Source organism: Homalodisca vitripennis, chromosome 7 (genome assembly GCF_021130785.1).
Source record: "Homalodisca vitripennis isolate AUS2020 chromosome 7, UT_GWSS_2.1, whole genome shotgun sequence".
Lineage (NCBI taxonomy): Eukaryota > Metazoa > Arthropoda > Insecta > Hemiptera > Cicadellidae > Homalodisca > Homalodisca vitripennis.
In genome coordinates, this window is record NC_060213.1 from 118648586 (window position 1) to 118664877 (window position 16292).

Genomic DNA, 16292 nt, shown 5'->3' on the forward strand with positions numbered 1-16292 from the left:
AAATATTAATTTGGAGTCCAGGATATCTAATCAATCAATAATGCATGTCTATTGTCTAATCAACAAGGCTAAGACAGGGGGGAGGTAGGAGGAAGTTTGGCTATCCGAGGCAAAAAGGTTTAATATATTAATCTTACATAACAAACGTATTCTAATTAAATAGAGACCGTTACACGAACGAACGTGCTGCGGTATATATACAATATAAACATTACTGTGGAGTAAATTAAACAAGTATTGAACAATTTGTTTTCAATTAAAAGAATTTTCTTCAACAAGCTTTCCTAGTAATCCCTGATATAATATCTACTTAACGCCACAAGGGAAAGAATAATCGTGAATACATAAATATTTTATGTAAAACTTATTTAATTCCTTCTTTTTCCTTCACCAGAAATCGGAATAAATTACATCGTTTTTGTACCTTACAAAGAAAAACTACAGGCGAGAACCAAATCCAGACCCGGCAGCTGTTAGGCAGCTTGTCAAGAGGAGGAAAGTCTTTCCAGTCCTAATTTGTATAAGCTGCTTTCCTGACCCTAAGCTCTAATCCTTCTGTGTTAAGGATTATCAGGGGTGATAATTACCTCAATAAAGTTTGGTCTGGTTAAGTCTTATAATTGAATACTGGAATAAAATCATTGTTTATAATTATCCGTTTTATTTTTACGTAAATACGCTTATTATTGTAAAGATAGGCTCCTAATTCGCCAAATCACTGAAATATTACGATCTAATCTAATGTATTTCTATCTTTTATATATATATATATATATATATATATATATAATTTCAATAAACATTGAATCACAAAAAGTACTTGCTCCGCCGGGAGTCGAACCCGGATCTCTCACTTGCCGGGTGAATGTGCTACCATTACACCACAGAGCGCTTACTTTTTCCGATTCAATTATTTTGTATTTGGCCGTATCTGTCACATATGCGTTTAAATAAGCAAACTAACATATGATCGGAAGACCAAACACATGTCAAACGACTTTTTTTATTTACGTTAAATTGTATAAATGGCAATAGCCTTATTTAATTTCAATAAACATTGAATCACAAAAAGTACTTGCTCCGCCGGGAGTCGAACCCGGATCTCTCACTTGCCGGGTGAATGTGCTACCATTACACCACAGAGCGCTTACTTTTTCCGATTCAATTATTTTGTATTTGGCCGTATCTGTCACATATGCGTTTAAATAAGCAAACTAACATATGATCGGAAGACCAAACACATGTCAAACGACTTTTTTATTTACGTTAAATTGTATAAATGGCAATAGCCTTATTTAAACTATATATATATAATATGTGTTGTGAAAGAATTGCTTAAAAATAAATTACAGCAATTTAACAGATTGAATATCACAATCAGTGAAATTTCCCTCGAAACTGTTTAGCCAGTGGTACTATTGCCTAACCCTAAATTTCACTCGCAAAACACCTGACTTAAAATTCCACATTCCATTGTGCATCTTCTCCACACAAATAGACCCAAACTGCAGAACCAAACTGCTTGGTTGCATTCCGGTATATAGCCAACTGTCTACTTCAGATTGAATGGTTAGTACATCGTTCAAATTCACTGGCACCAGAACTCACTCAGATATTCTCTTCCAACGCTCCCAGACCAGAACCCATCCAGTTATTCTCTCCCCCCACCCCACACCAGAACCCGCCCAACTATACTCTTTTCATCAACCCCACAACAGAATCTAACAGTTATTCTCAGTTTAACCTCCCCTCATCTGAACCCACAGTACAACTCTATCCCCACCCACCTCACAGCCGTAATCTTTCTCTTTCGATATGAAAAAATTAATTTATAATATGATATCCTTCCAACAAAACATCTTAATGCCGAAAATATTATTGTGGAACCAGTAAAATGACACAGTATTATTTCTATATCTGAGACTTGGTCAGTAAAAGCAAGTATTTATAGCAGCGTGGCTTTGGGGAGATTCCGTTTTTATACATGAAGCTAAATCAATTGCGTAGACATTATACGCAACAGTACTGGTAATCTAAAGTTGAAACTCTGCATGCCTGCACTGAAATAGCACATAAAAAGATACGAATCAAAATGTTATGTAAAAATACTATAGATAAGCCATTTCCAATTATTCTAGAGATTTTCAGTGAGTAATTATATTACGGACAAAATAAGGATAAATTTATGAGATTCAAGTAAAATATCAATTCCATGTTATTGTTATTATTATTAAAACTTAGTAATACGATATTGTATTGACATTTTACTATTAAATTAATGTTTTAAAACAACATAAAAATGTAACACTCGAATAGAGTAATACCAATAAGTTTAATATAAAATATGTATGGCCAATTAAAGTGCTAATCTGTGCGCAAAATAAATAAAAATATATAGATACCAACGACTTCTACGGTAGATCCTGAAGAGATGCAAATACTAGAAAAGAAATTTTGTGGCTTTTAAATCATGTAATGAAACTTTACCTTTATTTTTGTTTCTAATAATTAATATAGAATCTAGCTTGAGTTGTTTTACGAGTAAAACGCCAAAGTGCCATAGAATAGAAAAAATACAGTTTATCCATTTAGTTCAAATCTATAAACATATGCCCACTTTCAATTTAAATAGTGAATAAATTTCAGTAGTTATATAATACCATAAAAAGGAAGACTAACTCGCTTTGGGAAAATCAGTATTGTTTATAAATACGCATCTAGTTTATCTTATGTCTAGATTCAAAAGGGGAAGGTGGAAGTAAAAACCACTGTCCACTGTCCTTATTATAGATGCGGTCTAGGCGCTGAGCAAGGTTGTTATGGTAACACCAACTTCCCGTACAATCTCCTCTTAACTGCTGTTGAGCGGACAGAACGTCTCAGCAGTACATCAACTTTGTGACGTTATGGTTCTTTCTGTTTGGTTCATGTCGTTTAATTTATTGTCAGCTCTTGTTTCAGCAGTCCATCACCGTGGAGTCATTATTGTTCTTCGTATTACGTTTGTCTTGCAGTTTGGTTCATTTCGTTTATTTTATTAACAGAACACGTGACAGGAGTTCACCAAGTTGTTGGCTATCGTTCTTTCTGTTACTTTTCTACTTGAATGTAGTTAATGTCGTTTATTATATCGACAGAATGTGTATCAGCAGTACATGAATGTTGTGCGTCATTGATCGTTTCTGCTACTTTTGTCTTGGCATTAGGTATATTTTGTTTATTTTATTTGCATAAATCCATGTTACTATTGTTTTTTACTGTAGTATGATCGTTTTTGAGTGATTGGATTTTTTAATTTTTTCATGTTATAGTCAGTTACTTTATGAAATTTAACACTTTTATGAAGGTGACAGATTCTGGTCCTCAAAATATTGTGATTCTGTTACGGCGAAGGCCCAATCCGCTTATCCTAAGATAAAAACATATTGGTCAATTTAAAATATAAAAAATTATGGGTACAAATTAGAATTATACATTGTCCGAAATACAAATGAATTGGAATCGGTGTGTAAGCAAGCCAGACTGTTATCATTAGTCTATTACTACAACGCATTGACAATTTGGACATTCATTGTACATTGAAAGAATATTCATTTATACTTATTTATTTTTCTTTATAAAACTAACGCAGCATTCAAACGAATATTTTAGAATGTTTATAATGCACGAGAGGAACAAATTATGAAAAATACGTTTAATCAGAACATTTCCAATTCTTAATAATATAAGTTGTACCTCGGTTATATGATCCAATATTATAGAAGAAAAACAGTTGAATTTCCATCGTACATTTTTTCCCGGCTTACTAATGTTTGTATGTCAGAATTATGCGTACATTATAATGACAAATTGACAATGTATTAGTAGGCCTAATAAATGTTGATAATTGTATATTTTCTAGATGTGAATGATTTGTTCCAGACCTACGCGTCGATGGCATCGGTGCATTTATCGTTGTAGAAAGTGCGTCAACAGCTTGTTTTTATACGGCAACGGAGAAGGAGTAAAATGTTATGATAATGAAGAATCGGTAGATGCCATGATTTTCATTCTGATGCTACAGAGCAGCTGGACCGGCTCGGCTGTTGGGTTTTTTCAGTGACATTCCAACACTACATAAGCAGAAACGATGGTCTTAAAACGTCTGCATGGTTGTACGTCCAAGGAAGAAGTGTAGCAAATTTAAGTTAATCAAATGACACTGACTGAGTTTTTTGAACACAATAAAGAACATTTTTTAATTTTTATTTCATTTCAGAATTATTAATCTCTGTTACACAAAATAATGAATCTGCTCTATTTTTGTGTGTGTATATTTCTAATAAATAAATTCCTTTCTATATAATCAGTTATGTTCTTTCTGAATCCTAGTTTTATCCATATTTCACCTTATCCGAATCACTTGTAGACCAAACCCACCGGATAGACGAAATTCAATGTACTTAGTAACATTTAAAAGACGCGTAATGGAAACCAGCAAAGCCGGAAGTAATGAGTGAGCTGTAATAACGAGTATTAAAATGATATTAACTTTTGCTGTGTACAATATCTATAGTTTGTTGTAATCAGAATACACAGAACCCACTAGTCGTAACTTACAGTGATGACAGACGAACAACGCCCAACTCCTCTGGAGTAACAGCAGGACACTAGGCGTGTAAGCAAACCGGTGACACTGGAGAGTTGTCATTGACATTATCAACAGAAGGATTTGGCATGTGTGAACTTTTAGAAAGGTGTAATACAGGAATAATAAAAATTTTACGTACTAAGCAAAAATAAAATATTATACAAGTATTATGAAGTATTACCTAAATGTAATATTATTTATTTATTTTGACCGTTTATATGTGTTATATATATTCTTGTCCATAAAGGTTAAGTTAAAAGACACAATTTGTTTATGAACTATTTTAAAAACTTTAAACCTAAAACTGCATTATTATTCGAATGTTTGTTTTAAGAAAATAAAAAAGTGTATTAGTAAGAAGCTTTTAAAATTAATTCATTTTTCGTTATAATTCACTTGTCAACAAATCTCTGAGATATATGTACATATCTGAAATACGTATACTGGCGTAAAATATTTCAGAACAAGTAATTGTATTAGATAAAAGTTGTATAATAAACAACTTCGTTTAAGGTAATAATTGGTCCAAAATAATAAGTTAAAGAGTAATGTAAAACCAATATCAATGTTTTCATATACCATACTAAGACCGTTACATTATAAATTCTTTCTTTGGAGTTAAAAGTAAAATGTGATACATTTTTTCTGGTAATCCTCGTTAACTGCAAAACAATAAAATAAAATATTTTTAATAATGAAACCTTTGAAACCTACAGTTTGATATAATAAATTATAGTACCTAAGTCATAAAATATTTAAAAACTATTTCAAGAACATTGCCTATAAACAGATTATAAAACTTTAAATTACTTGCTTTCTTAAGGATTTCAATTATATAAAATGACTTGTTTGAAAGAAAACTGGATCTGGAGGTGAAATGGAGTTGACGCAAGTTCTCCCCCACGGTTGTTTAATGAAGCCGCGCAGTCCTCTGGGGCTTCAATTTGAACAAACGTCATCAAGTAAAAACTGCTCTCCTCAACAAAAACATTGTACCTCATAATTAATATAACTTATCTCATTATCACCCTTTATTGTCTGTTATTATTCTACAAGATGATGGTTTTGTTCGTATAATTTAGGAGAAGGCAATACTATTTAGGGCGTATGTCCCAACACACAAAACACTTGGTAACTTATTATATTATTACAACTACATTAAATTGTCATTCAATTTTGTTGTGTTCGCCGCTTCTAGGTCTGAGTACTGGTATATCCTGTTATATAATTATGGTTCAAATATACATTCTTTCTGTGGACATGTTAATAAAATGAAAGAGATAAATCACGGTTTCAAAGTGTTTAGTGTTTATTTTACGTTGAAAAGACTTGAACAAATCAAACTAATGTGGATAGGAAAGCAAGGGTATGTAGAGAGATAAAGTGTTGAAAAGAAGAGTGATGTCACTCACCGAAGTCGTTTTCACCTGTCACACGCACATCACTCCTGAGATGTCTAATACTCCCAAAGACTCCCACAGGATCGACACCTATTTGAAGTTGAAATCGAAAAGATGAAGTATAAACACATTTAATAACAATAGTCTCTGTCACTGGGTCATTGGTTGTTACACGGGAATCCACGCAATAAAGTTCATATTCGCAATAAAACTGTTACATATGTTATTTTAAATAGTAGAGATAAACAAAAAAATGTTTTACAATTCCTAATTATTTTAGATGAATTTTTTTTACACGATTTTTATATTTTGTTAGATTTCCAGGTGGTACTTTGATGGAATATAACGAAGTAGTCTTGAGTGTTATACCTCAGTACGGGAATAATTATAACTTTAGTTACTCTTAATAGATTTATTATGAACTTGGTACAGATTCAGGGTTTACACATACCTTCGATGATTCCATTATCTATTCCTTACTAACTAAATGTTTCAAGATGACAGCTATAAAAGTTTGTCCAAAAGTTTCATGTCCTGAATTTTACAACATAAATAAAATATCTTTCTCATAAAACTGCCAAGCAACATTTATCCTTTTTTTAATTCTAGATTTTCAAGATGGTAGACGTTCAAAGTTTAATATAACAAAACTGAACCTTAATTGAATATGTTTACTAACATAGTTTTCTAAGATTTATAATCCAATTATGTCCAAGTTTTTACAAATAAATTTGTACCCTAGTAATATGTTTAGTATTGGACGTTTTTAAGATTATAGTTTCTAAATGTTTGAAATTATTACGATAATATCATCATTCCAACATTGAGGTTTATTGTTACATCAGTGATGTGCAAATCGAACATCTAAACTAATAATGTATATTCACGTTGGCATTTTAGATGTCAGCCACATGTAAAATCTAAATTTCTTCTAACTGAGCCGGACATAATACTTGGTTAAAATAATATTTACAGACTAAATAGTTTAAAACAATTAGCCCGAATATTTGTATCTTTACAGCTGATATCTCTAAACGTAATGTCTAATTTTATTATCGAGAGCAGTATGAGAGAACATTTTCATGTACGAGATAATATTGAGTTTTTCTAGTCAATACTTATAAATTAGGATAAATGATAGCAACAAATCTTAATAGAATGATACTACATACTGTTCAATAACATAAGACTCAATAAATAAATACACGTTGTTGTTATGTTTGGTAAATTACAAATATAATATTCATTTTGTTAAAGAGGTTTAAAAAACTGTGGCCGGGTTTAAATTCAAAATAGGTCATTTAATTTAAATTAGTTTTCATAATTTAAAATAATTTATTTAAATTGAAATAATTTATTTAATTTTAATAATTATAATCAATAAATGTAATTTGGAAAGACTCAAATGCCAAATACACTACTGTATTTTTTTCATTTAATTATTATTTTATTATCTAATTTTTTACTCTTGATATTTGTAGGCCATGTATATAGAAAACACGAAGAATGGGGATTAATAAAGGCCAATAAAATGAATTTCGCATTGAATATGTTTAGTAACTAAAGTATTATTGCAATTTCCTCCTTGAGAATGTTATACAGGAAGAACTCTGAGCTATTTATATTCAAATGCTAATGGATTCTTTTCCGCCAGCTCTGAAAGGAAGATTATAATCTCCTAGGTGACAGATTGAGTAAACTGATCAGTTCAGTAAATCACGGGTGGCGCAAAACGTTTCAAAAGTATTAATGATTTACAATGCAATGAGTTCATACAAAATTTTTTTTTAAAGATTTGTTACATGACATATTATAAACATTAATGTATAAATTAGTTATTAATATGATCCTGTTTCTCTGTACAACCGTATCATTACATCGTAGTTTGTGTTATTATTTCTGGTTCTCGCTTGTTAGTATGAAGAAAGTATTTCGGTACATTTAAAGTGGTTTTATTTATGTGTATGTGTATGTATGTATGTATACATATATACATTTAATGGTTTGTATAGAAGACTTGTTTTCTACTACATTTTGTACTTTTGATTTACTTTTCATTGTTGAAATCAATATTTATTTTCCTTCAACTACATAATATGAACAATTCGTATTTGATTCATATGATCCAAGACTTGACTTCATGTTAGTTAAATATTTAAAATTCGTGCATTTTCGGAATCAAAATTAACAAATTTTACCACATACTTATATAGGCCTACTGTGGGGTTATTTTCTTCAACGATATTTGCTATATTTAAACAACTGGATAAATACAAATTGTTATTAATTTTAACAGCAAAGACTTAGGGGTGAAGATGATCTATTTTAAATTATTAAATCATCCTCCTAAACCATTAAGTAATGATAACAATACATACTGAATTTTACTACGCAGATAATCATGCCTCTAATAACTTACCTGGTGTGAATAGTAACACTTGCACATTACTGGAATTCACTGCACACATTTACACAAGTGTAAGCAGCTCGTAAGTGAAAAAACAAACATAATTGAACACCTAACTACGCGATGCCTTTTAAATAGGCCTCCACTATTACCTTTGACAATAAAATCTGATAATATTAGGCATTAAATTAAGCAACGAGTCTTTCCATGTTTTAGAGATATGTCATTTATTTTTATATATTTCAAAATTGATTTTTTTTAATAATACCTCTATTGTGACCTGTATTCTGTAGTTTAGTTAAAATAGTGTTTTGTTTTGTCTAAACCCATGGTTTAGAGTTAGTGTGCATGTAGTTAACAAACAACATCTTTTATGTTATTGCTGAATTATACGTGTCAAAGTGCTCTGATATTTTTTTTTCAACATATACTGCAGTTATGTGTTAGCCTAGTTATTCAAATTGAAGATCTCGAGATGTATCGGTACTGATTGTATCAGTGAAATTAAATGCTCAAAAACCACTTTTATTCACAATCCTTCTATTGTCAAACACAAACTTAAAAAAAGAACAGAATTTTCTCTTGCACCATCTTGTATTGTACTATTTTAGCCATAAAATATCAATTAAAGTAATTTTTTGTTTTTGAAATCTTTACAATTCATTCCATGTAAACTGATTGTATAGATTATCAGGGTATACATTAGTTTGGATTAAAAGTTAGTGTATTTGATGCTTATGTTTACTTGAAAACATGGAATTGTTGGCACAATAATATTTGTTGCGTTGTTAAAGCAAAGACGCCGACATTTTTTAGGAATGAAATGATATAAAAAATAATGACAATAGTCCAGAACCAAAAACTTTTCAACTATGTAAAGATTGCTTACTATTGAAATATATTTTTCGTACATTTTATAGTTCAGCACTTCTTGCAGGTGGTAGAGAGCTCATTAGTCACTATCAGCTTATGAAGAGAGTGGCCAAATGTTAAAACAAACTGGCCACTCAGGTATTAAAACAATTAAAAAATGCTCTAGAAGACTTTTTGCTATAATCCTTAGAGACACCATTTATTGGACCAAATATAAAACTGCAGAACAACTAGTTTTTGAAGGTTAACAAGTCATACAATTTCCATGACCTAATATTAGTTCCGTTGATGCCACCCCTGTAATAGACCATACTATCACGTTAAGTTAGAACGTGCCTACGTAAAAATATAAAACTGTCAATTTAAATGTGAGTGAAGAAATATCTTAAGAGATATTTGTAGAAAATACTGACCATGTTTTATTTTTATTCGTTTTGTATTATGTTACTCAAAAATGAAGCCAATGAAGCAAAAGTTAAACCACAAATATTACAATCTGAATAAAGTGAGGCGGTTGAAAGTTCCAATACAAAAACTCGGAAACAAGTTTAGCCTGCAGATCGAATAAAATATCCACACAAGTAACACACAACTTCTAGTATTTCTTTAGATATTAGATACACACTTTAATATATAGTATTTTATACGACATATTATACATTTTGTGTCAAGCCACGTGTGACAAATCCATCACAGGATTGGAATCAAATAAGCGAATAAAGCTTCTCCGTCTATATTATTATGGAATCACACATCTTCTGGCAGAAATGTGATATTCTTAGCCGTTATTGCGTTCTATAAATTTGGCTAACTTCTTCAGATCCCCAATATCAACTTTATATTTTCTTTCGTCTAGTGATGAAAAACATTCTAATCCTGTAATACAAACTGTCTTGTGTTTTACTGCAGTATTTGGTTTGAAAAATGTAACAAGGATTAGATTTATATCAGTATGCGGCCTACGATAAAATTTATATATGTAGGAAAACAGATTAGACGACGTTTCTATTAGTAATAATATTGGTACGATTTCAATGACTTCAATCTGAACATTAATTATATAACGTTTTACAGTGATTTTAATGTATTGCATATGCACTTGATCATTCGACTGCCTATGTGTAAGGGCGATAAGGGCGATAAACTAGATACAAGAACACACTTCCAAAAACCATTTTTTAAATATCTCCTTTTTGTTAAAACAAGTCTTATTCTAGAATATATCAATTATGTATTTGGTGGCTAGCCACTTTACAGATAAGGCAGGTAAAATAGGCCACAGATATGATTGTGTATATGAGTTGTATAACTGCTGGCAATACAATGATAGTTTCCTATAATAAATAATATTACTGTAAATTTCCTATATGTTAACTGTGAAGTTTTGTCAGGAGCTACTTGTAAGAACGATCACAGCAGATTTCACTCATAGTAAACTGATATGAATAGTGTAATTATAATTGTTTAATAATGCAATGAGTTGAAGTAGATAGGATCATTGTTTGCGAGCGAAAGGAAGCTCAGGTCTAGGCAATACGATTATTATTTAATGACCTCTTTCTCCGTTTACAATACAACATTGCTCCTTGTTTCTATTGTGCAAGGTGTAATACACAAATTCTTCATTATTAATACACTTTTTTCTTAAAAATATTTGGTAAAAATGCTTGGATGCCTATTTAGAGCCATAAAATGCCCGAGCCCTCAATATACTATTGAAACTCATGTATTGTTCATATTTAAGTTTCCACTTATTAATAATCTTCCTTAGGACACCTTTCCAAAGAAAAATGGTTGTTTAACCTATTGGTGATTGGTTACATGTAAATACTTTGAATCTTGTGTCAAAATTATTTGATTGAATGTCAAATTTTGTATTTTGAGGTTTTAATGGATTGGAAATTAATAAACTGTTAAAAAATAATTTAAGGAAATATCCTTCTGCCTATTGTTTTACAAATATTAATTTTTTTTTCAGATCATTTAAAACTAAAAGCGGAAATAAACATAAAAAATTTGAAATATTTTGCACCGAACTTTTTGTTGGTTCCATTTCTGATTTACTGTAGTTAGTTCTACTTTATTAAGAATATTAATATCTTGAACAATTAAATTGATAGTTTAAATTATCTGGCTATAAATTGGAAGTCAAATAATGAAAAATTGTTGTTTTCTGAAAATAATGGGTGTACACATAACACTATTCTATTGCAAAATTTTGTACTTAAACTAAATTCTGTTCTGTTTTTCTGTACATTAAAAGTATTAAAACTTAACTTAGTATTAAAAGTATAACTAAATTTCTGGGAAGAAAAATAATGATATCAATATTTTATTGTACGTGGTATTCGTGTGGTGAGGCTGCGTTTGAATTGTATTCATAATTAGCTACACGTAAAATTATTTTTTCTATAAGAAAGAGAGATTTCACCCTTTAATAAAAAAATTAATAAATAAAAAGACTAAGTGGCTTTACGGAAAGTTCATATCCTATCCGGTCGAGAGGGGATAGAGGGAACCCAATATTTGTAGTCTGAACAACATAGTGAATCTCAATAAGTAATTTTTATGGGCTGGGCAATAGCAAAGACTATGACTGCAGGGCCTAGAAAAATGTTATATCTGTATATCTCTGTCTACCTGTCCACACAATAACCTATAGTATTGAAATTTTGCAAGAAGCTTCATTTCCATATAAGCATCACAGAGTTCGGTGATGGTGCATGTCACACCTTGGGGTTTGGCTGAGCGTTAGTAAACATTTTTGTATTGGTCTTATGGACAATAATCTTCTCAACGAGATAAAAAAAGAGAATAAATAAATTTACAGAGAACTAAGTACAATCACATGAAATTTTAGCAAGTAATATGCCAACACCCGAGGCTCACTATCTGCATGATATCTTGAGGAAATATATCATCAGTAAAATTTTAATTTAACATGAAACCTCATTTCATAGACAATACTGTATTTTAAGTTGGCGTATGTCCAACCATGTGCTGCCGACCGTCATTAAGTGCAGAGTTGGCGTAGTTTCTCTTTTGCCTGCCGAGGGATACAGAACCTTAGTTTCTGAATGATTGTCCGACTGTCTGCCTCAGCGCATCCTAAGATTGAAATGAACTATAGACTAGAACTATTATCACTTAACCTCTGGAATTTCTTTTAGGCTGCGCGTGTGTGTGGAATAAATGAAAATAACTTTATTCAAAAGTTTCTCTCAGTTCATTAACTGTGTTCTAAACAAGTCAAATCATCAGTGGCCTTAAATAATACAAAATAACAATAAAGTAAAACTACAAATTCTTCATTAATTTATAGTATAACTAAATGGATTAAAGTTTAGTTGCTCATTTAGGATTTGTGTAGAAAAGACGGTTTACAATCTTATAAACTAACAGCTTAACTGTGCTCGATGTCAACAATTCATTTTTCTTAAAATTATATTTAAAATATATTTTTTGAGGTTACTGTCAACTAGGTTGTGCAACTTACGGTTCATGTAGGAAAAGCTTCTCTCTTATTCGACTAAAAGTTTAACATTTAGAAAATGTAGCATAATTGCGGGGCTACGTTCTTTACCTACTCCCGGAACAACCAACAACCGCTTGCTCAAGTCTGACAGGATCTTATAGACTAAACATGATCCAAGCAGCCTTCAAACATAAGACTTGCATATTTTACCCTTATATACATAAGAATAGTAAAGCTAACTATTAAATGTCGATAGAAATATAAGAAAGTTATCGTCCTACTACTCTTATGGTGTGTTTAGGCTATTTTTATTTTTTATGAACATGGTATTATATTAATTTGTTTCTACATTATACACTAAAAAATAAGTTTCTCCTCACCAGGGTACTCAAGCAGAGGCAATGATGCATGAGTCAGTAATTATAACACTGATGTTTGACGACTCTATAACCCATCCCTATAACACATCGAATCAAATATTACATTAATCTGTGAATCAGCTAAATCTGTGTGAACTAGGAGCATATTATTTAGCATTGTAGTTCTAAATTAAACTACTGATATATCTGTCCCTCAAGTGCCACTTTATAACTTGAACATAGAACTGACTTAGTGTACTGTTTTACATTAGTTAGTAGTTTTAGATATTTAATTTTTGTTATATTTAGGTTAATATAAACTAATTTTAAGCTTGTTACTTGTCGTAGGATACTCGTACAAATGCTGAACTTTGCATTGCTAAAATTGTAAATATTTTGTGAAACTAACTAAAACATGAAACAATAAAGTTAAAGTTAATAATAATGAATTATATTATCTTAATCACGAAAAATTATAGCATAAACATGTATATAAAATATATTTTTTAAATAAAATTTTTTAAATGATATTGAAATTAAAACCCAGGCTGTGTACTTCTTTAGTCCTTTTAATCTAAAAACACGTAAAGTTTTGTAGATTATTTTTAATACAATGCACAGTAATTTAAATGACGTATTTTAATGACATAATATTCATGTATTTTTCTATTCATGTATCATTAAGATGTTCCCATACTTCGAAATGTGAGACAAACCCTGTAGAGCAGAGTGACGGTTCACGATGACTGTGGTACCGTTAATCAGCAAAGTGATGAGATGTGGAGTTTTACTGCTTCATCCACCTCCTTTAGGATCAATTCCCCTGGTGCGTCATTAACCTTAATAAGGTGTCACTCGAGGTTTGAAATCAAGAAGTGTGGTTTATTATTTACAAGAGCACTGGGTTTAACACCAATAAGTTAGGTACAAGTTTGTAATACAGAATATACAGTGAGGAATAGAATGTCGTTGTCGCGCTATCACCCAGCCACATTTTTTATCATGGGAAGAATATAATATTATACTAATAATTAACTTTTATTGATTAAAAATGCATATGTCCATTAAGAGCCCAACTGAATATTTCTCTGCCGATAACCCCGGGTTATCTACCGCTTATCCGGGTGTCTACCGGCCTTGCAATGAGTGAAAAAATACCTCAATTAATTGAATTAAGACAATGCACATTTTCAACTTAAACTATAGTTTTAGTTTATATCTTCCAAAACAAATAGCTGAGCTAAAAGGAGAGTCTTAGGCCCTATCTATTTCTAACACAAATGTTTACAAGGAACTCTCTGCCTCGGTGAACTAAAACAGAAATTATAAAGGTATGTTTTAATTCTTTTAGTAGCCCAGGTATTTCAGAAATAATAAATGAGATTCAATTGCTATAACGATCGTCGGCAATTTTCGCGAAAATATTTACGGCCACTAAATCTATTGCCGGAAATCTTCGCTAATATGCGGACGATAGTTAGATTGATAGTTGGCATTAAAAGGTTTAAATTGTTTAATTAATACGACTAATTTTACAATTAATCACAGTAAACAAATTTTACAACACTAATACGTACAACCATTTGTAATAAATCTTAATATGGATATAAATAGCTGTTGTACAATGTACAAGTTTAACAAGGCCAAACCTGCACCTATTTTACAACGGCAGTCGTGCACTAGTAAAGGTAAGCTGTTTATTAGCACGAAGGCTATACCTCTGTTCCTTACTACTTACTGAATACTACTTTATGAATTTTGTTGCCGGCTGCCTTCCACAATTAAATATGTAACATGTTAAAAATATTTTCATTGTGATATTTTGTTTATTACTTTAATACTATCTGACCTCCATCCGGAGAATGGTACAACAAAGTTTGGAAAATAACTCACCCACATATATAATTCCTTCTATACTCAAATGTTACATGACGCTGGCGGACACAAGGCTTTGACACTAAAGGACAGCCCTCGTGTAGCTCACACGTCCTTGTTTCACACGTGTCCAATATTAATTCTTTGATCTCACGTTTGTTAGCAGTTACCATCTGACCTGCAATTAAATCAAATAAATAATTATTTTAATTCTGTTTAACCCTCTAGTATCTTTATTTGCCAAAAAGTAGCTACAACAACATATTTGTAATTCTCTACGTCGTATTTATCTTTTGTATCCTTCTTTATTTTTTCTTCTTCATTTCTGTTGACAAAAAATACATTTTACCGCAATTTTCTGAACATACTGATGTCTAACACTCGACAAGTACCAAACACTAACTCAACGCAAGTATATGCATTTCTATGCCTTAATTTCTTATACATTTGACTTTTTATTTTAAAACTTACATGCATACAATAAAGCGATAATCTGCAACTTGTATAACGAGTCTTGATATTGTGGAAATATATTACAGTAACTAATTTGAAAGTTCACTCCAAGGACAGACTAATATAAAACTAACTTGTCCAAAGGTTTTAAGATTCAGTAAATTAAGTAAGTAGCCTGGGTAAAAACAATTTTGCAATGAAAATCTTTTAATTTTTAAAATTTTAAATTAAACGTGCTAAAAAACGTACGCATAAATCGTTACTGTAGTTTAACTGTTGTTACGTCAGTCAGCCTGTTCAATGATGTTAAAATTTCTTTATGTTTGCCAATATCCAACACTTCTTATTACTGAACAGGTATTGACCGTACTATTAATCATTTCGTAATAAATTATTTGTATGTTTAGCGGTACTCATTGCAGTTAAACTTGTTTGTACGTACATTTAGGATTGTTTGAAGTTGGTTGGTATCTTTTTACTAAATATAATGTAGCCAAACAATCAATTTTCATCGAAAAACTTCAATGTGCTTCAATCTAATTGTCTGTATTTGATGCACATATACAGAGACGAAGATTAAAGTTCACTTTTCATTCTCTTTGTTTGTACATAGTACAGAGTTCAAATTTTCTGTCTCATTTTTACAAAATGTTGTGCTATAATCTGTCTTGTAAATAGAAAATGTAGGATCGTTATTCAAACCAGTTAGACCCAAAGGAGTAACAATTTATGATAAAAATATATCTCAAATATTTTGAAAAGACGTGTTGTATTCGATTATTCTGTGGCACGTGCTTCACGACAACCTTTCAATTTCAGA